This window comes from Equus asinus, chromosome 16 (genome assembly GCF_041296235.1).
Source record: "Equus asinus isolate D_3611 breed Donkey chromosome 16, EquAss-T2T_v2, whole genome shotgun sequence".
NCBI classification, from domain to species: domain Eukaryota; kingdom Metazoa; phylum Chordata; class Mammalia; order Perissodactyla; family Equidae; genus Equus; species Equus asinus.
In genome coordinates this window covers 23426260-23448322 of record NC_091805.1, presented here as the reverse complement: position 1 = coordinate 23448322, position 22063 = coordinate 23426260, and positions in this window count along the sequence as shown.

Genomic DNA, 22063 nt, shown 5'->3' with positions numbered 1-22063 from the left:
GCTCTGGAAATGGGCTGACCATCAGGGTTAGGTGAGAGAACCACACTTTGACCTCTGGGTGGACAAGTCATTGGATGCAGACTGACCCTGGGAACATGCATGCAGTCAAGGCAATTTCAGTGGACAGTTGCAGCTGAGGTCTGTCTGGTGGCTGTGCTGGCAGTTCTCACAGTAGCACACACTTACTCTTTCAATCCTGAAGCTAGCTATCTGAGAGGTGCTTCAGAGGACCCACTATTAAAAAGAATTTAAACAAAACCCAACATTTGTCCAAAAATTAATGAAGGACAAATATCTGACTTGAGAGATTTTAGTCCAATAAACATTGTCTTCGTTCATTTAGCAACCATGCCTTTGGTGCTTCTTATGTGCAGACATTTTACCAGATGCTGTGGAAACACTGTGGAGATGAACCAACCACAGCAAGAAGAGAGCACCAAGACTCAGCACTCACCACAGGCTGGGCATCTTGTGAAGATTTTTTTACCCAACACTTTCAAATCCCATGTGAGATTGGTACTGCTTCTGATGAGGAAACTGAGATTTTAAGAGTGGTACAAATTTGTCCAAGGCTACATAGTACGTAGATGGTGGAGCAGGGATGCATCCTATTCTGCCTGAGCCCAAAGACCAAGTCCTTTCTCCTGTAGAGCATTACGCTGTCACCAGGACAGAAAACCACGACATAGGCAAAATAAGGCTGTGCGACTTTCCATGTACAGGCAAAGTGCCAAGGACGTGGAGGAAGAAGGGACTAATTCCAACTGGAAGGCTGATGACTGGAGTAGCATGGAAGACTGAGTAGGGTTCCCCTGGTTGAAATAAAAGAGACAAAGAACAACAAATTGAAAGAGAAACGTGATGATTAGAGACATAAAATAATTCATTCTCCACACAGGATTCATTTTAATCTTTCTGAAACTCAACCACATCGTTCTTAAAACTCTTACTCTGCACCTCAATCCTTCAGGATTCAGCTCAAAATCCTTCAGGTGACACACAAGGCCTAAAGCCATTACCATAGTCTGGTCTGTTGTTCCTTCGCAGGCCCTAAACTCTTGACTTTCCTCAGCTTAAAATCTAAACCCCAGTCAGGCTGAACTACCACCAGTTCCCTCACATCTTGCTCTGTGTCTTCGCTGTGCCTCTGTCACTGTCTGTCTCTCTTTCTGTTTCTCTTTCAGACTCTCTTGCTCTCTCTGTCTGAGTTTGTTTTCTGTCAGTCTCTCTGCTCACTCTTTTTGGGACACCATCTACCACACTGCCTCTCCTTTAGCTAATTCAGGTCTCTGCTCAAATGTCACTCTGGGAAGCCCTTTCTGGCACCCTCCCACATGTCCCCCACAGCACCCTGCGCCCATTTACCCCGTCACGGTGTTCTTCACACTCTATTGAAAGAACCTCTCTTCCTAATGCTTCCTGTCCCTCACTGGACTGTTACTTCCTGGAGGAAAAGGCCCATGCCACAGTTACATTATACCACTTGCCCCAAGCACAGTACCTAGTGCATAGTAGGTATTCAATCATATTACAGAGAAGGAAGGGAGGCAGGGAGGGAGGAAGGTGACCTGTCAGGTGGGCAAAGAGACAATCAAGAGTTATATCCGGCAATTCAGATTTATAAAATATCTCTTGGAAGAGGTTATTGTAAGGTTTACTAACAGCTTTTGGATGAAAAGAAGGAAAAAGAAATTTAGGACATTCCAATTTCAGAATGCTTTAATGGGAATACTAAAATATGCATCTTAGACTAGAGGATGTATGGTAGTAATTTTGAGAGAAAAAATTAAAACCTTTTAATATTTCCAATCCTCTGTACCATCTGTACTGCTGTGGTCCTGACATGAGCTAGCTTAGCTCCTTTGGCTTTTCTCTAATGAAAAGCAGACTCTTTTTAGATTTTATTTTTGTTTTGTTTTGTTTTTTACTTTCTTTGACAGTCAAATCCAACTTCTCCCCAAAATTTTGCATCTTTTCGATTATCAAACTATTGTATGTTTATCATAGAAATTTTAGAAACTACAGAAATGTACGAAGAATAAAACTCATCCCAAAAGCTCCTACAAAGAGATTTCAATAGTACACATTTTCTTCCCATTCTCCTTCTATTTCTTCTCCTTCTTCATGATAAAATTGAGTTATATAGGGGCTGGCCCCGTCGCCGAGTGGTTAAGTTCACGCACTCCACTGCAGGCAGCCCAGTGTTTTATTGGTTCGAATCCTGGGCGCAGACATGGCACTGCTCATCAAACCACGCTGAGGCAGCATCCCACATGCCACAACTAGAAGGACCCACAACGAAGCATATACAACTATGTACCAGGGGGCTTTGGGGAGAAAAAGGAAAAAAATAAAATCTTAAAAAAAAAAAAATTGAGTTATATATTCAATTTTACATTCTGCCTTTTTCCTCCACAAAGCATAATATAAACTTCTCCCCAAGTCATTAAAAATTCCTCAAAAGAAAATTCTTAGTTGGTGTGAAACATTTAATTATATGAGCACATCTTAATCCACTTAACAATTCCCTTGTTTTGGGGCATTTAGTTAGGTTCCACTTTTTGATAGAAACATAACTAAAAAATAAATTAGCCATGGGTCTCAATATAGCTTGGAAATGCCTCAGATTTGGAATGACGATTTTAGTTATACTAGCCCTCTTTATTTTAGCTACAGTTATTTTGGCTACTATTAGTTTTGAAAACCTCAGTTTACTATCCTGAAACTCAATGCCACTTAAGGAAATTATGAGACTATTCTGGAATCCCTTAGGAGAAGAAAAGGTTTTCCACATTTATTTATTCATTCATCACACATTATTAACTGGTGTTCTGTGGTTTATGTCTAAAAACTGTAGAGGCCTTGGGAAAAAGGGCTTCTGAGAGCTTATGGTTTTCTGTGGCAACAGTCGTGCACACAAATAACGCCAGTGGAAGACTGCGGGCTCAAAATCGTGAGAACTCGGACAACATGACAGAATCTCTGTAGGGAAAAATCTTTTCTGTTGGGGTGCTAAAGAAGGCATTAACGTAATTGCAACATTCTAGAGTAATTTATCATTTGTTTATGTATGCATATATGTATGCCTAGATGTTAAAAAGTAAAATATAGGTACGATTTTCTTCAAAATTCTTAACTAGCCAATTTAAAAGCTATAATTAAATCAGTAGTGATAGTCATACAAAAATACTGTTCAAAAAACAAATTTTAGTTCTAAAGATCATCAGAAGAGTACATTGTGACTTGAAGATATCTACAAGAAAAACAGGCACTTTAAAAGATACATAATTGTTTGCAATATTAAAGTTTATCACTCTACCATGTTTAATTTCTGAAAATAATTGTTAGGTTTTATATGCACTTTTTAAAAATTATGTGATGATTCAAACTTCTCTATTAACATATAAAGGAAACATATTTCTCCAAGAAGAAAAATCATACTCTCCTATTATTGCAAATGTTTGTAGTTGACCTGCATTCATTGAAGCCTCCTATAAGTAGCTTACTTTGGAGGTGCCTTCATCTGTCTTTATCTCAGGTGGGAGCTCCCTTTTTTTATTTGCCTTAAGGCCCAACTCGTTGTAAGGTTGTGGAGTTAGAAGGAAGTGTCGCTTCCAGCACACCCTTCCTCCGAGCATGCCTTGGCTTTACTTTTGGAGGCCATGCTCCTGGAACACACTAATCTGCCTCTTTCACACCATGACTGCTTCTTTAAAAAGCCATCCACGGTGCATAATACATAGATTCTCTTCAGGATGATGGTCCAACACCATGAACCTTGACCATTTCTGAGGGTTCAAAGAGCATCCCAAGTCAGAGTGCCACTGTGAACTCATTGTCTAAGGCATTTGCAAGAATTATCTTTTCACCCCTTGTGGGCTAGAAGACTCTTGAAGAGTGCTTCTATAAAACGGCAAATATAAATGCAAAGAAGATGTCAATTATCAAATATGAACCAGACTTTTATATAATATAGCATATAGTTTTCATTACCCTTTCAGCTCTGTTATTTTATCTTCTGCTTGCATGGGGGAAAGTAGGATACCTGTTAATATGTTTTATATTTCTTTTCTGCTACATACATTTTTAAAGTAGCCTTATTACTGAAAACAAATTCTTCTAATAGGATTCTGTTCAGGAAGAAAGACTAAGATGAAGAATCATACCTCTGAGGTAAGAAACACAGCTGTTCTTCTTGCCGTGATTTGTTCAAAGATGAGCTCCATTAATGGGAAACAAATGATTTATAACCCATGAGCTTGCGTGTGAAAGGCGTTGTGCTCTGAGTAGGTAATGGGCTGTAGGTACAGTACAGCTCGTGTGCTGTGTGTGAGCACTGTTCATAGTGTTAATACTCGGGGTCATCGTCAAGCAGACAGCCAGACACGGTCATACACGGCCGCTTCTGTCTCTTGCCTGTTTTGTCAAAGAAAATATTTTAAGATTTTTCTATCCTTGACCTTCGTCACTTTTCTACAACCATAATTTCCACCCAACTAGATTGTTTCTTGGCTGTACTGTTTTTTTACACTTTTCTAATTGGGTGTTTCCCATAGCTGAGAGTAAGTAGTTTAATTGCTCTCACCAGTTCCCTCAGAATTCTGAATAGATTCATCCTCATCCACTTGTGGCATCCAAGAGATTTTGATACGTCTGTGAGGAGTGCTGACAGTGAGTAACAGGCTATCAACACAATCTGAATGGTGGCAGAGCAAGGAGGAGCCATCTTTCCACGGTGAAGTTATGGTTTTCTGCACAAGGGAACATCCCTGTGTTGGACTTTCAGAAGTAAAATAATTTCTCACAGATGAAATAACTGTAATAATTATTCCTGAACATAAGAATTTCCTCATAGGTGGATTTATCATATTTAACATTTATTAAAACCACAGAGAATTACATGGGATTTACAAAATATGTGGTTGCCACTTCAGTCATTTACATATAAGCGGCACAACACAGCCAAAATATTTGTAAGTTAAGATATACTTAAATCTAAGTAGGGAGGATATTTTGGGCACCTGATGAGAGGAAAGGATGTTGATTTAATGTTTCCTGGGGTGCAAAGGTTTTTATTTCTGGTTTTGCTTTTAAACTAGTAACTTGCCTCTGTTCACCCACTGTTCTACTCGGAAAAGTGGGAATAGATTTTCCTGAAGAGGTTCTGAGGAGTGGGTTAAATAAAATAACAAGACATTGCAGGTTCACAGAAAAGCATGACATGCCCCAGCCTCTTACACTTAATTTAAACCTGGATTCTGTTCCCTCTTGATTAATTGATTGCTTTTGTACCAGGATGAAACAATGTCGTTTATACTGGTGTGAGCACTGTTCCTCCCTCATTTGGAAAACTAGTGGGTCAGCCACAGTCCCAACACCAGAGAAATTAGCAAGAGATACACCTCTAGGGGAAATTAGACATGAAATGTCATGGAAAACACCACATTCTCTTTCAGGACGTAGTGGCAGTTTCCGCCAAACTTATGATTTGAAGATCTAAGGAGATACTCAATTACAGTGATATAAAATACATTATTTTTGATAGAAGAGCTCTGAAATCTGCAGTTCTCTTCATTGGCACTCTTCCCTACGCTGTGCTGTACAGAACATGTGCAGTACTATTCTGAGTTTTCCGGAAGTGAAACAACTTTATGGAAATCATATGCAAAATGTTTCTCAAGTTTTTTTGCAGTTTACTTTTTTATGAGTCTGTTAAAAATTTAAGAGAAGCCTTGTTGACATTTTATATGCTTATTTTTCTTTCAAAGGAAATTTGGAGGATTTTTAAATTTTCATACCTAAGATGATAAAAGGTGAAATAACATCGTAATTCTTATCTTGTTCAATTTGATATTTGCTTGTTTTATTTTCTTTTATGAGTTTTATTCATCTTGTAACCGGTCTTGTATGTCTCATTAAAAAAAAAAGGCTTATTTCATTTTTTCTCTTTTGAGGAATTTGCCTAGAGCTAAAGTATCTAGGTAAAAAAGCTGATAAAAAGATCTAAATTCTTAAAATACTACCTCTGAAAAATTAATAAATAATGTAAATATTTTAAATATTATCATTTCAATATTTTAAGCATCTCAAAAAATGATTTTGGTGAATACTTTGTCCTCTGAGAAAACTAAAGAAATGAACATATTGTTGTCTTGAATATATTTGAATATCACAATCATATTGTTTCCCTCCCAATGTGTTTATGAAATGGAATATTTTTAGTAGAAGGATATGGCTACAGCCATTTATTACTCTCTATAATGTTTTATTCATCCAACTGGCACTAAGATTTTTATAGTTCTCCAAATAGTTTACAGATCCAAGTACTTCTTTGGCCATCAAAGTTCCTTTGTGATCTCTTCAGAGAGAAACGTTATGACATTTGTAGATACAACAATTCATTAGGCTTAACACACCTATTAGTTCTTTAATTAAATATTGACTTGAACCTCCAGGTTCTACTTCAGGTGAAAGAGTGATCTTTCATCAGCAAATGGCCGTGCTGATTCATTGCATTTACTCAACCAGCATTTATTGAGTGCCTCCTATGTGTGAAGCAACTCTTAGGCACTGTGTGTATGCACAGTGGTGGGGTGGGAGATGGATATAAAGATGAGAAGCACTCGTTTTATTTATTTTTATTATTATTACAAAGATAAGAATTAGAAAGCTATTGAAAAAGGCTGATGAGCTTTTTCTAAATAGGCAAGCATGTAGCAGCTGTGGGAGGAGGAGGTGGAATGGTGGCATTTTTCAAAATGGGCATTTGGTATTACAGATTGATGCATGAAAAATAAAAACAAGGATAAACTATTGAGTCAACAAATTATTATTATAGCTATTTTTATGAGATGATCTTGCTCTGCTTTTGGATTAAGCCGCAAATTTCAGTCACTCATTAGCATTCCTTCTTTGAAACGACTTTAATATGGTTGTATATTAATTCGATTGCTACGAGTTTCCTGAAATAGAAGATTGACTTGACCTGTGGCTAGTGCTAGAGAGATCGCATCCTGTGTCACATCAGCAAATTAGCACTGCGTTTAACCCTTATGTAGTAAAGCCTAGCTCGGGCAAAACAACATCATTGCTATTTTTCTAACTCACAGCACTTCATTAACTATGGCACCACATAGGGGTTATATAACTGTGAGCATAACTTTGTAAAGTTTATAAACATAACAGAGAATGTTCTCACGGGTGTCCTAGGCCAGGCCGCATGCGTCGCTCCTTGAGGTCACCCAAAGTTCCTTCTCCAGACACAGCTCACCCTTCAGTTGCAAGGGGAGGCAGCAGGCTGCCCACATTGGCTGTCCCAGCGCTAACCCCTCCAGTGCTCAAACTCAGCAGCCCTGCGCTCCTGCCAGCATGTCGCCAGAGGAAGATTGATTGCTTCTTAATAATGTTTCTCGTAAGTTTCACCAATCTGGGGCTTTTTCCAGTCCCAGGATTCTTAGCATTTGACCCCCACAATGTGGCATTCCTTGAGACTCTGGCCTGACAAGACCATGGGGCTCCTGAGAGAACTGGATTTTTAGTCACTGCTGCAGTAAGAATCTAGGACTGAGAGATCTATGAACACCCACCGAATGGAGGCAATCACAACGACGGATGCAGGGCTCTGCGGCCTCATCCCCAGCCTCAGGTGAGGCTTAGCAAATTTCCACGCAGTCCACCATCCCAGCAATTAGGCAGAGTGGTGGCCAGCTAAGGCTGCTCCTTAAGCATGACTCTCTTAGTTAGCTCTTAACCTCCCTCACCACACAAACATACACACACAGAATTTAAGGCCATAAGAAGTAAAGACCGCCAGAGAATTCTCACGGATCATCCCTCCCGGAGCCTTGATGTTAAGATTCCATATCCTAGACAACAGTCTTGGCTCCAACACTTTTTTAGCATTGTTATCATCTGATCCTAAAATATCAATATTAAAGTACAGTGGATGTGTGTGCATGTGTGTATGAGCATATGCCCTGATGGACGGAAAACCCCAGCCCTCTGTCAACACAGGGCTAGTGGACAGAACCACCACCCATCTTATAGGATAATTGTGCCTCATTAGACTGTTACTGTTTGGCATTTCATATCAGGGTTGTTACTTGAACCAACAGTAGATTCAAATGACCACAACAATGACTTGTGCTTTACGGAACTTTGCTGGGTTCCCCCTTACCCCGTCCTGCTAATTTTTGGGTCATCAGGAGTGGTTTTTTCCCCCCATAATTTTGTGCCATGTTATGAAACATATCAAATTATGTTTCTCTTTCAAATATGTTTTTCCCTCTCAGCGTGATTTTATAGACCATTTTAAAACAAACACACTCACAAATCACTCTCTCTACCTCTCTGTCCAGATCTATCCAGGCTACAGATAGTCACGTTTGACTGAAGGGAGATGGCCTGTTCCTCTGCCAGCCTCCACCCCCTTTTCAACATGAGGAGCTTTCTTGATTAAGAACTCACCCTGCCCGAGATCCTCCGGGAAAATTTAGTCCAAAAAGAATGTGGGATTCTAGGAGGCACAGATTTTGGTAGTAGTCGGACTGGAGTTTGAATCCTGGATCTGGCATTTAATTGCTGCGTGGCCCAGGGCAAGTTACTTAATCTTTCATGCTTCCATTTCCTCATCAATGACATGCAGGTCATAAGAATTACTTGACCTAAGGATTTAGCCACTAAAGACATATCTACTATTTAGTAGTGGGTGGCACGCAGTAAGCGCTTAATAAGTAGCAGTGAGGGTATGGAGGGCCATTCCTGAGATAAAAGAGCTCCCCAGACTTTAATTCCTATGCAATGATATTGAGTTCTGTGTCTATGTTTTTCCTCTTTTTTTTTTTAACAACAAAAACACCTTTGCTAACCTACCCCCGTAGCTCACCTATCCTCTTCTGTCCTGTGCTCATCTCTGCAGTCCTGAAACTTAGGTGGGATTTAAGAAACAACTTTCAGTCACAGGCATCTCCTCTGTCACTCCCTCCCTCCATCTACTGACACTGCCCCAAATTAGAGCTACATTAAAGAAACTCTCTGTTGATTTTATCTTTACACCTACCTAGACCCACATGCAAGCTGAAGTTATTTTTTCTCAACATGGTATGGATGCATGAACCCTAAAGAGAAAACTAGGACACATTCTTTATGAATGAGAGAATAGTTCATTGTCATGGAAATTAAGGAAAAGATGATCAACTTTCCATATTCTTCTTTCGTGAATTTCCAAGTGATGGTTACTCCTTCTGACAATCGATTCTATAGCTGTTGCCCGAGCAGCATTGTGCTATTAGCTTATAGTAAAATTAAAATTCTTATTAAAATGCAACTTTTGAAAGTCTAAATAGGCAGAAAAAGCCACTTAGGAGCAAAAAATATCATCAAGACTGCCCATAAGAGCAGGGTGTAAAGTTTTGTCCTTAGTGTCTTTCTCCTAATAAAGCTTTTGATAACAGCAACTTGAACCAAACCATGATGCTAAAGTAAAACACTGGAGTGAAGAGTTTTGAGTTTTTCACTCCTTTGCCAAGATCTAAAATACCATAGGTCACCACACAGTGATCCAGTTAGAGGCATAGTTACAATACAGAGTTAGTCGATTTCATTTATTCTTTCACTCGACAAGCACAGTTGAGAACCTACTCCCTGGAAAGCATTGAGAGGCCCTGATGTACATTGGTGAAGAAAATGGTCACAGTTCTTGCCTTCGTGGGGCTTAGAATTGAGGAGCCAGACAATAAACCATCAACAAACAAGTAAAAATATGATGACGTACACGTAGACAGTAGTAAACGCCTCCGAGGAGATCAGTGGTGTGATGAGGAATATCGGGGCAACGTTCTTAGAGCAGGTGTTCTAAGAAGGCCTCTCTGAGAACGAGTTGGACCAGCCCAGGTCTACATAATGAGGGGTCAGCCTTGGGGAGTCAGGAGAACAGAGCTCAAGGTAGAGGAGAGACCAAGAGTAAAGGGTTTGAGGCGGAACAGACTTGGCGTGTAAACAAACGGAAAGGAGAGGGAATGGTAGTCTGACAGACTTGCCCCCAAATCTTGGCTTTGCTGTGTATGATCCGAGCCAGTTATTTGGAGCAGTGAATATTACGGTTAGAAGTGCCAACTACAGAGTCAGGCTAACAGGGTTCACTTGGCTTCACCACTGACCAGATGTGTGTCCTTTAGCTAATTCCTTAACCTCTCTGTTCCTCAATTTCCTTCTCTGTAAAATGGCATAATAACACCTAGTTTATTGGATTGTTGTGAAGATTATGTGGGATTGAATACAATCATGTAGAGTGGGGCTTATCACATGGGAAGCATATGACAAATGTTAATGATTCCTTTTCTTATTATAATCATATTTTTATTATAATTATTATTATTGAAACATTCTGACCCTGCGAGGGTTAAAACGAGGATAATACTAAAAATAAAGCTTAGCTCATAGTATTCTGTTGAGTATTATATGAGACGATCTACATAAAATTCTTAATATATATTGCCTACCACATATCACTCAATACCCTGGTAGCTATTACGACTGTTGTTTTCTAATTAATAGTAGTATTGGCTATAAGTTAAAACTAGTATCAAACCTATATGTTTTCTAAATTGACTAAACCCAAAATATTCTTAGAACTGAGCTTTAGCCAACATTTCATTTGGTTCAAGTCCATATTCTATACATAAAAAGGCACATTTGTTATACTCAAGTTTTCATATCTGTCACAAGGCTTTCCTCACTTGTCTCCTGTAAATGCTGCCTTTACCACTCAAGGACCTAGATTCACAGCTGAATGTGCCTGTTGGTGTTTGTCATGTCACCTTATTAATACCTATCTTTTTGGCATCAGAAGGGAACAGAGAGTTCGATATGGCCCATCTCCAAACTTCTCACAATCTCTATCTCGCCAACGTGTACCACAAATAAGGGAGTAAAAGAGGCATTGGTGCAGGGGAATAAGCTGAAGTTTCTATCACCATCAGTCAACAGTCTGACCATTTTCACAGGATATTCAGTGAAGTGTAGAAGAGAAGAAGGGGGGGAGGAAGGAAAGAAGGAAGGAAGGAGGGAAGAAAGGAAAGAAGGAAGGAAAGAATCAAGGGTGAAGGGAGTGGGGATAGACACACTGAACTAGATCCCAGCCATGCTCAAAGAGAGCTGTGGAAATTGTAAAAACACAGGACCTCTTGCATGCAAATTAAACAGAAACCAGTCCATGGACCAAAAGACAATCATGCAGTGGGTCTAACAGAAATGTAGTACTCTCACCACTTTAGTCTTCATTCTATTTCTGTTTGATTTGATTTTCACAAGAGTCTGTGAGCAACCTTAAGGCTTTGTCTCTGCAATGCAAAAACAAATACAAATACATATACATCTATTTATATGAATATATATGTGTGTGGATGTGATTTAAGCCAATTTAATGGAAATTCATATTTTGCGTTGTGTTAGGCATAGTTAACAAATGACCAAACAGGAGTTTCCCTTTTCCCAACTCTTTGTCTCACATCAACTCTCCGCATGTGTTTCATGAAAGAAGGTTTTAAGGAAGGCCCCCTGGAAGGATGTGGGGAGACACAGAAGTCAGGATTAGGCTATGGACTTGTAAGGCGTGGATTCCTTATGGCTGAAGTGTCTGCGTACATTTCAGGACCTTTGGCTTTTCAGACATTATTTGAAAGCACATTTCTAGGAAGCTATAATGAAACTGCAAAAGTCCGTGGCTCTGAGATACACTTAGTTATTTTTCTCAGTACATAAAGCAAGGAGACACCTACAATTTCTTTCCTCAGAACTCATTCCTTCACTTTCTCATCAGCGTAACAAAAGGAGCGCTGCAACTGAGGTCAGAAAGCCCAGATGCCAGCGGACCAAGTCTACTCACTCTGACACCTTGGACAAGTTGCTTAAATGCTCAAAACGCTTATTTCCCTATTTACAAGGGAGAGAATGATATGATCTCCAAGTTTACTTCCATTCATGAAGATTTAAGCCTTCAATTGTAATCAACTCTATGAGTTCTCTCAGTTATGATGCCTTGAATTTTGATGAAATACATATTTCTATGTACTGAATTGAGGCCAACTCTTGTGAATTGAAGGGCACTGTGAATGCAATTCCTTTTGTAATAAACATCATTGTTTCATCAAGCAGAAGTCAAACTCAAACCTCAACTTTGCAGTAACTGCTGACTGCTCTCGGTGTGCGGGTGTGTGCATGGCACGCCTGTGTTAAGCGCCACCCCAATGAGCATGTGATCATTTCAGGGTACAATTCCCTTAAAGTGGGTCTAGGGCAGGGGTGGGGAAACTCAACCACCACCTTTCATTATATTTCCATACTCAGGAAGATGTCTTTAGGTTACAATTTGTCAAAGAAATATAGTTTAGAGTCTCTTTTTTAACTTTGTCTTCTTACTACCCCACTGGACATACAGTTATTGCCTTGTAATTTGAAGTAAAGAGCAGGTAAAAATAAAAACAAAATCACCTCTTATCCTAAAGCATTAGGCTTGTCCAAGGATAATTTTCACACTTTCCCCTTTAAGGACAACATGTAGCTACTGAAATTGTTTGCCTTCAGTTTTTTAACCCTCTTGCTGCTAGAGTGAGGGGGCCAGGATTTAATTAGTGCGCCATTGAGTTCATTCAGTAAGAAATGTGGAGAAGTCACAACAGCTGAACAATATTCTTTGTCAACGTGGTGGGGAAGAAGAGGCTGTCTGTGGAGCATTCTTTTCATACTTTGCGGCTCTAAAAGTAGCCAGTTAATTAGATTCCATGGTTACTGCTACAGCAGTATCTGCTTATTTGAAGTGCAGTGATAATCATCAATTGTACACTCTTGACTACACTATTAATGGCTTTAATACCCACATTGTGTTTACATTTTGCGTTGTAACGAACGCTTAGCTATTGCGGTTTTTAACATGTAATAATTCAGTGAATTCTGTCTCCACGTAATGCCCTTGCCATTTCATTCTGCGGTATTAAGCGTTGTTTTCCTACTGAGGTTTTGAAATGTGGGGCATTATGTATGAGTTATGCTAATTTGTTAGGGCAATGAATACATTAATTTCATTAGTAAATGGCCTCAAAGCAATAATTACCAGTGTAGGTGTGTCAGAAGCGATCATGTTCAGTTTTGCCAGTTAATTATTAAGATTTTGTTCTAAGGGGCCCGGATTTGACATCCAGCTTCAATTTCGCCGTAAATAAAACTCTGAAGTATGTAGGGACGAAGAAATGGAGCCAAGAACTTATTTTGCACTTACGTACTTCCACTTTTTGTCCAATTGTGGCTGCCAATATCATGCCAAAATAGTGTCGGTGATATAAAGTTTTAGTATACCCCCAAAAAGCACATTTTATTAAAAATAGCAGTTATATTTTCTTGATACTCTTCTTGGCTTCTGTAACTGGATTTTAAATTATCCACAAAACAGTGTATAACTTGCGAAGATGAATTCCACTTAGAATTGTTGTCTGCAGTTTCTCCTTAAAGCCAAAATCATTTTATTTTTTTTAAACAAATGGAATTTTCCTCTAATGGATTAATTGGCTCTCTGAGCCTGCTAGATTATTATACTACTTGAACCATTTGTACTAAGCAGTAATAGTAGAACCCATATTCCAGTATTAATTTCCACAAAAATTTGACATTCTTTTTATAATCATACACCTGTTGGAACCATTTAATGCATCTCCATTTGCTAAAATGATGTGTGGAGGTCGTTTAAAACTGAGCAATCACTCAGGCTGTTTATGGAATCTTGGAATACTACACCGTTCGCAGTGTCCTGGTGTTCTGCTTTAATGGGAAAATAATACTCTTCAGAATTTTCGGAGGAAAGGAATACAGTGGCGTTTGAGAAGCAGATGGCACAAATGTGTAAAGAAAGGACATGTGAGCCTCAACAGGGGGAGGGACAAAGCAGATGCAGGATAAGAGGACAGAAGCGGAAGCCATTACAGAAGAAAATGCAGGAAAGGAGCTGAAAGAAACGTTACTGCTATCAGGGTTTAATCAGGCAAAAAAAGCTTGAGTTATTTCTGCAAGTGATTGTTGTCGAATCAAATACCAACAATAATCCTAAACGTCATAATGGCAATGATGAGGATGGAGCTGGCCAGCTAAGAATTTGATGCCCTTCTAGACTGTCTCGTAAGGAAATGGCCAGTGCCTCTGTTGCCCTTCCAGTTTTCTGTACTGTGACTCTGTCACTGCAGCCTCTGGCTTCCACGTGCCTTTAGCTTTAGCTGTACAACAAATTTTTTATTTTTCATTGTTTCTAGATTTCAACCAGATTCTTGAAATCTGAACCCAGGTTATATGCAATAAACCATCCTACCCTCAGGATTTAGAAAAGACAGATATTGTTTTAATCCAAAGCAAGGTTTCATTTATCTGGATGGACAACCAACATTGAATACTATTAGTTTTCACAGGTCACAGCAGTTTGGACAAAGATCATAAAGTCTGTCAATCTGGTGATGGTGGTCCTCAATGTTAAGGATTGCTTGAAAAAAATTTTTTCCTTCCCCCTTAAATTAATACAGGAGTCCAAACTTTAGAAGTGATTCTGATTTAGACAAGCAGAGTCTAGAAAGTATTTAAAGATATTTGATTAATATGAATTTATCTTGAGTAGGATCATTGGCAGTGATCTTGACTTGTTTAGCTATTGCCTACATTTGAAATGTGTTTACAGACATGAATTTCTGTTTTTGTGAAATGCGCAGAGGAAGAGTTGGAGGCCAAGAAGCCCTCTTCTGATTGAAGACAGTAAGATGTAAGGCTTTACTTGCTCATTTAAAGGCAGAGGTTAGAGGCATTAAATCTGAGTTATAGAGTAGAGATTAAGAACTGGGGCCTCTGTATTACACAGCTCCAGAGTTGCCCCATTCACATAATATTCTGAATGAAAGCCAACACCAGGAATTGTGCAGGGAACAGCCCGTGTAGCCATATGTCGCAATCTTGTTAAGAACTCAGGTTCGGAAGAGAGAAAGATCTGGGTGGTCTAAGCCCTGCCATTTACACCCTGTATTACCATAGACAAGACACATAATGTCCCTGAGCCACGGTATTCTCATCTGTAAAATGGCAATAATAAAATATTACCTTCTTCATAGAGGTCTCATGAAGGTTGATGAACTAATGCATGTCTGCAAGCCTGTCACATGGCAAGAACCCAATTAATATTAGTTATTATTATTACTATTAGTAATGGTGTCATTTTTAGTAGGTGGTAATGCCAGAACACATAAAAAGTGAAGGTTTGAACGTGAAGGCACTCTCTCTCTGCCCCAGCTTTGAGGGAGTGTTCAGACCCTGGAGACTTTGCTGGTATTCACTGGGCTGCAGACTGTCAGCCTTACGGGCCTTTTTCACTTAATGCCCTGCTACAGTCACTTGGAGTATTACCCAGTTCCCTAAATGTCCTTTAGTTGTTTGCCAACGTTCTTTTTCATTTTCTCTTTTTTTTTTCTTTTCCTCCTATTTTCCTCCCAGTGTCTCCACCATCCTCCACCACTCTCTCTGCTCTCTCAGTTACAGTCACATTTGCCAGATCAATCACAGCCCTGTCATGCTCCTGTTTGTCCCCATGTCCTGAGTACTTAGACCTGACTGGCACTGAAAACCTTGCCCAAAGAAGATAGAGCCAACTGATTTTAAGGAGAAGTACTCAAAAAGGAATTCAACTCTAAATATTAGTCCCTGGAACCTCTTTCTTCTAGCCTGTCACAAGGTACTTACAACTGTTACTACAAATTTTGAGTGCTCCTATGCACCATCAAGCGTGCTAAGGCTTTACATAATTTTATTATTTAATAATCACTAACTTATAGGTATAAATATTATTACTCCTTTAGGAAGGATAAAACTGAGACTTGGAGAGAGTTTGAGTTACTTGCCCAAGTTCATATAGCTGGTGAGTATTGAAATATTTATTTAAGCCCAGGTATAGCTCCAAAACCTGTTCTCTTAACCACTACCTTCCACTTCTTTTTCACTGCATTTTATAGATTCTTACTGTTTGAGTCAAACGCGTCATTCAAACATAAGTGTTGGAGCATCACGTAGAAGGAAAAATAAGGAGAACTCTACCACCGTGCGTAACCTGCTTTTTGCCTTACTTCTCAGAATGTTGACCCTGGTCCTTCTTTCTTCTTTTTGCATGGAGGCATATTTATTAATGTGAAAAGACCACCAACCTGGGAGCTAATGATACAAAAATGCTAGAATTATCCTCGTGGTGGGGAGTATGCCTACCTGTTACACATTTGTTGTCATCTGGGGTTTAGCTTCTGATCCAAGCAGGCTCAGTTTTTCAGCACTGAGGGAGTAGGACGACGCTCCCTGCTATACCAAAATATCTGTTCGGTTAATATTGTTGCACTTAAGACCAGAGCAAATGCCTGCCGGCAGCCACCTCCTTTCAGCGAGCTCAGTGGTTGCCGAGATGTGGGCTCTAGGCTCCTGGGAAACAGCAGAGTTAAAGCCGGAGGTGAGTGAAGCTAAGACCGAGGCTTACCTCAAACGGTGTTACATTTCATGCAGATATATGTACTGTTTTTTGAAGGTCTGTATATGGATGTGACTGATAATCCAGATTTTAAAACACATATATAGAGGATCATGACACTTTGTAACAAAATTAGACAGGTTTTCTCATTAAAAAAGATAACACCAGTGAATACCATATTCTGGCCTCAAGGATCTTGCTTTTTAAACTTAAGCAGGACAGAAATACAAGTACCGAAAGGTATCCCGTCTCTCTTTAATAAAAGAAGGTGTGCATTGATTTCTCAAAGCCCTGAAACAAATGGTAGACTCGTGCAGCTTTATGTAGGAAGAACAGCTTCAGGTCTGTAGGGAAAAGAAAAAAAAAAGGAAAGCAGAGTAAGTGGTTCTACCATCTATCCTGTCATTTCTGCTGGTGTCCCTGCCCTTCTCTTTAGACTACCTTGAATTTAGTATGAGAAAAGATAAGACACCTGCAGCATTAAACCAAGTCAGCTGAAAACGAAAGGGCAGCCGAAGTCTTTGCCTCCATGCTTACCCACACGTGCGCCATTAGCAGCAGCTGGCTGTCTATGGTGCTTTGGGCGACGCTCTTCAGAGTGTAGCTGGAAAGAGCCGGAGGGAGGTGGTGAGGTCCAGTGAGGGCCTCTTGCCCGTTGGGCCGTGGAAACATAGCTTGGTTTCATAAGAAATACCCCTAATGCCCAGCTCAGAGAAACCATACTATCTCAGATTAATCTACCTCCCATTGTCCTCTTTCCCTGGCGCCTCCCTGGTCACTCCCTTGTTCCATCATATTTGAAAACAGTCCGAACCCCTGAAGCATTAGACATGGCTCGGCATCCAGGGCCTGCCTTAGCGCATATCATCTCCCGGATTCCAGGAGGAGACCCGTCTATCCCGTCAGGATTGCCACACTCTCTGTGCAGAGATCTCCAAGCTGTCATGTTGAAGTCGGCTCGCAGATCTCTGCTAGGCGGGAAATCTCCCTGTTGGAAACACAACACTGTTGTCTCTCTGGCTTACTATATACCAAAGCGAAGCAATGTTTTGCTGGTGGAGCCAGAATATGAATCTAGAACTTGCTAAACATTTTGTCTCTCTGCTTAGTCACCTGGATTTAGGTGAAATCTAAACTTTTGAATTTTAAATTAATATTTATGGCACAATTTAATACACGTTTAGTAATGTAAAGAATCTGATTGAAAGATGTGGTTTGCACATAAGCCCCACCAGAAACTCATTTACTAACAGAATCCACCCCTAAGTAAAATAAACAGCTTGGCTTTCTACTGACATTTTATAACCACCTTAAGAGAAAGGTGGAGAGGGGAATTGGGTTTCCATGTGGATTTAATTCAAGAACTTCCCGAGAAAGTGCTCGAAGGCAATACGGTAGTGAGCCAACTTTCTTCTGTTAAGTCACAAAAAAATAGATTGTACCAAATAGAGGGGATCAACCACAGCTGCAAAGAGGAAATTTAGAATTATCATCATAGCAGTATCAGAAGGTCCTTTATGTTTATAGCTTCATAAAAGTTCACAGTTCGAGTATTTGCTGCCAACTAATAAAAAAGTAATGAAAAATTTTGCAGATTTTTTTTTGTGTAGACAGCAGTTACCTAATCCCCAAATCCTGATGAATTCATATATTCAAAATATTTAAAAGGCAAAATACATCCGAGAATTTATTTGCGATCCCTTTAAAGGCACAGGTCTTAACCTCATTAACAGATAAGAAACAACTATATTGTTTGGCTGTACATCAATATGCGTTTGAAAATAAATCTGATCCCTTTATAGCCCAAATATTCAAAAAACCATAATTAAGCAATGACACTCCAGGGTGGATATTATTAGGTAAAAATGAAGGCCTTGTCCCTTCAATGCCCCTTGATGTGTGTTATTACCCAGAAACCCCTGGCTTCTGTGTTTTTTTGTAATTATAAAGGAGATCTCTTTTACATTTACTTTTTTAACAAATTCTAACAGGAGTGCTTTTGTATTTATCGTACTAAACACATCCATCCATTTGGGGAAAAATAGTTCCTATTGGAAGGGCGAAAGGAAGTAAACCAAAAGAACTTGAAAATATTTTTTCTGCTATTTTTGGTGCTGAGTTTTCCCCCTAGAGTATTTTTAATACGAAAGTGCAGACACCTTCTGTGTGTTTCATAAGTTTCTCCGTGTCTCCCTTCCTGTTCACATCACTCTCAGCCCTGTGCCATCAGCTGGCCTGGCCTGTCTAGTAAGCTTTAGCCTGAAACAGATTGCCCCTAACCTTTACTTTTCATCAGAGAGCACAAAGCAGGAGGCGGTGGGCAGGACAGGGATTAAAATTGGAGGTGTTTCAAGCGTCTGTACTACATTATGCCACTATATGAAAAAGTCATATACTTTAAAATGAAAGGTGAAGTACGGTGCTTGTGATCTGGCATTAAAATTCATAGCTGTGGAGAACTCATAAAAATCTGTATATAAATGTTGCTGTTATTATTTATGAATAATAATTATATGATAATGCTTCCTCTTTGGTTAATTATTTGTGTGGAACCCTAAGTACATTTAGCTATTATTATTACTTGTAAAATCTGTGCATTTATTGAGTGTCATGTGCCAGTCACTGTCTTACCGTTCTTTACCTGCATTTTCTCAATCTTCACAAAAACTTTATATAAATATCTATACATGAGTTATAGTTGGTAACTTATGCTAAGTCACAGGGCTAGTGAGTAATGAGGAGAGATTCCTGCCCAGGTCAGTCAGATCAAGAGCCCAATATCTTAACTAGTTCACTCCAGAAATCATTGCCATCCCTAGACCCATGTTAAATAAGTAAATAAAGAGTAGCCTTTTACAGCTAAAGAAATCAAGACTGAAAGAAAACAATTAACTTATAAATGTCACATAGTTATCCAGCAGTGACCAGGGAAAGGAAAGCAGACATTTCTGAATATGGCTCGGTGCCTTGACCGCAAAACCACGTAGTCTGAACTCTTTTGATGATCCCTTCTCTGGGAGTGGTTATTAACATTGGAAAGCTTGAATGACCATGATGGAAGTCTAGATTAGCACCAATTGCATTTTTTTATTAACAAAAATATAAGCTTACCCATGAGAGCTGCTGCCTGGGAGGTATAAAAGAAATATCCAGAGGATCAAAATAAAACAAACTCAATTTAAAAGCCCTCCTTTTGCCATAAATTTGGTATGCTAGAGGTCAAATCAGACCCCCATGTGCAAACGAAGTGCATCTCTTGCTTAACGCAGGTGTTTTACTCTTCTCTGACAACCACTTTTTTTGGTAAAAGGATTCTATTACATATAAAATGGAAAAGATACCAGCTTGGGGTTTTTGCAAATTTTCAGAGCTTTTGTACATTCTTTTTCCAGTGAGCATGTGAACCAAGTAGAAACAGAACCAACCACACACGCACACACACACAGTCCCAAACAGACAAAATATAAAGAGCTCTCCGGAGCACACCTCCCGGTCCCCACCCTGCCCTTTGCATCCTGTCCTGCTGAGAGGGATTTCAGGAGGGCCAACCACCTAACTGCCCCTCCACTGGCGCATTGTTCTGATTTTGCGGGCGTATCATTTTTCACCCGACCACAGTTGCCAAGCACCGGCAAGAGGCCCTGGTAAAAAACTCACACCTCGCCGTCTGCCGCCGCCTTGCGTGTCCCTCAGCCCCAGCCATTCGATCATCTCGCGTGGAACTGCCTGGAGCTGTTTGTTGAACTGCTTCATGTTACTCTTTGACTGAGAGAGAGACAAATGTTCCATATTATCTTTAATTTCCATAAAATTGTTTTAATCTTTGCTTTATAATAAATGCATAACGGTGCCCTCGGGGATCTCTGTTTTGTATTATAGGTGTCTCCATTGGAGTTATGTGCAAGATAGAGCTGCTCAGCGTTTGCCTTTCACCCAAAGGACTCAAAAGATACTTTGAAACGAAAGATTCCTCCTGGAATCATCCATAAGCAGAAAATGGAAAATTTCCTTTCCCCCAGTATGTCTCCATCCAAGGTCCCCATCCTGGAGACATGATTATTAGCCAAATCACATCAGGAACGTAATCAGCGGGAGCTGAAAGATATTTGCCCTCTTTCTGACTGTCCCAGCTTTTGGTGTAATATTTATATATGTGTGTGTATATATATACATCATTATAAATAGATAATATGTAAACATCATCATAAAATATCATTAATTAGCTAAAATAAAAGCCTTTGCCAACGTGTCAGTTTTGAACCTTTTACCTCCAATGGATCTTTAATAGACCAGCTTGATGAAAAGAAGAGGAGGAGTTAGGAATGGGGACGGTCCCATGAATAGATTTTTTGACATTTTGTTTATTATCATTTTATCTAGGCTAGTGGTAAATGGATGGACTTGTCAGCAGAAATCCCTTGGTGAAGTAAATAAAGAATCTTAATAGGCAAGGAGAATAGAACTAACGGCAAATCGCTCACAAAGAGATCTAATTTATTGGTTTCTTTTTCAGTGAAGATTCCGTTCTGGATTCTGGCTTTGCCAGAAGAAACAGCTGAATGATGGCATGAATCCATACGCAGAGAAAGTGCTCTCTCCAGTAGGGACGGAGAAAATGCAGAGAGAATCTCTGCATGGCCTCACCCCAGCTTCTTCTGAAAGTTAGCTGCCTTATTACCGCTGTGGTATCTCCATGTAAAGCTAAAACCTGGAAGGTCGCCTCTATTTTAATTTTCTGGTCACTATTAATAAGCCCATGCTGCATTCATGAAGGAAAAATATTGAATGTGGCCACACCAGTTACAATATTATGGCTATTTGGGTGTAAGCATAATAAAGATACCAACAAGGGCTCCTCAGTTATTAATATTTTTTCGGGTTAAAAGGCAGCAATAAGTCATAAAGAGCATTTCCAAGCAGTAGTACTTTTATAGAAAATTGCTTGCTATTTAAACAGAATATTTGCTCTTCGTCTCAGGAAAATATGTGGATGCTTCTGAACAAGGAGCTGTTTTACCTCCTCTCTGCCTCCTATAATTAGCTCCATCTTACTTGAAAAAAAAAAATTTTTGATTTGCTTGCCTGGATCACAGCAAAACGTGGGACTCAAGTTTGCTTTGGCCAAATGGGAGTGCCTTCATTAGTAGCCCATGTTTTTCCACAGAGAGTAAGGCTCTGAATTTAAATATTTGTCCTTCTGAATCCATTCTTCTGAGACGGCTGGAGATCTCTGTGAAGCTCTCTTCTGAGTGTGGATGAAACAAGGTAAACAGGAAGTTTTGATCCAACAGATGGGGCTAGGAATTTCTCCCCACCACTTGTCAGTATAGAGTCTCCTTCATTTATGCGCTTAGGAAAATAGCTCTCCCATGAACCCTGAGCCCAGAGGTCTGCTCGGGATAGACCATTTATCTCCAGAAGTTGGCTTATTTACATCTTTGGGCAGGAGTTGGGAGGAGAGGGTCACACAGATATTAACCTATCTTTCTTCACTCCTAGATTAGACCTGCAGGTCAGCAGGAAGTAAGAGAGATT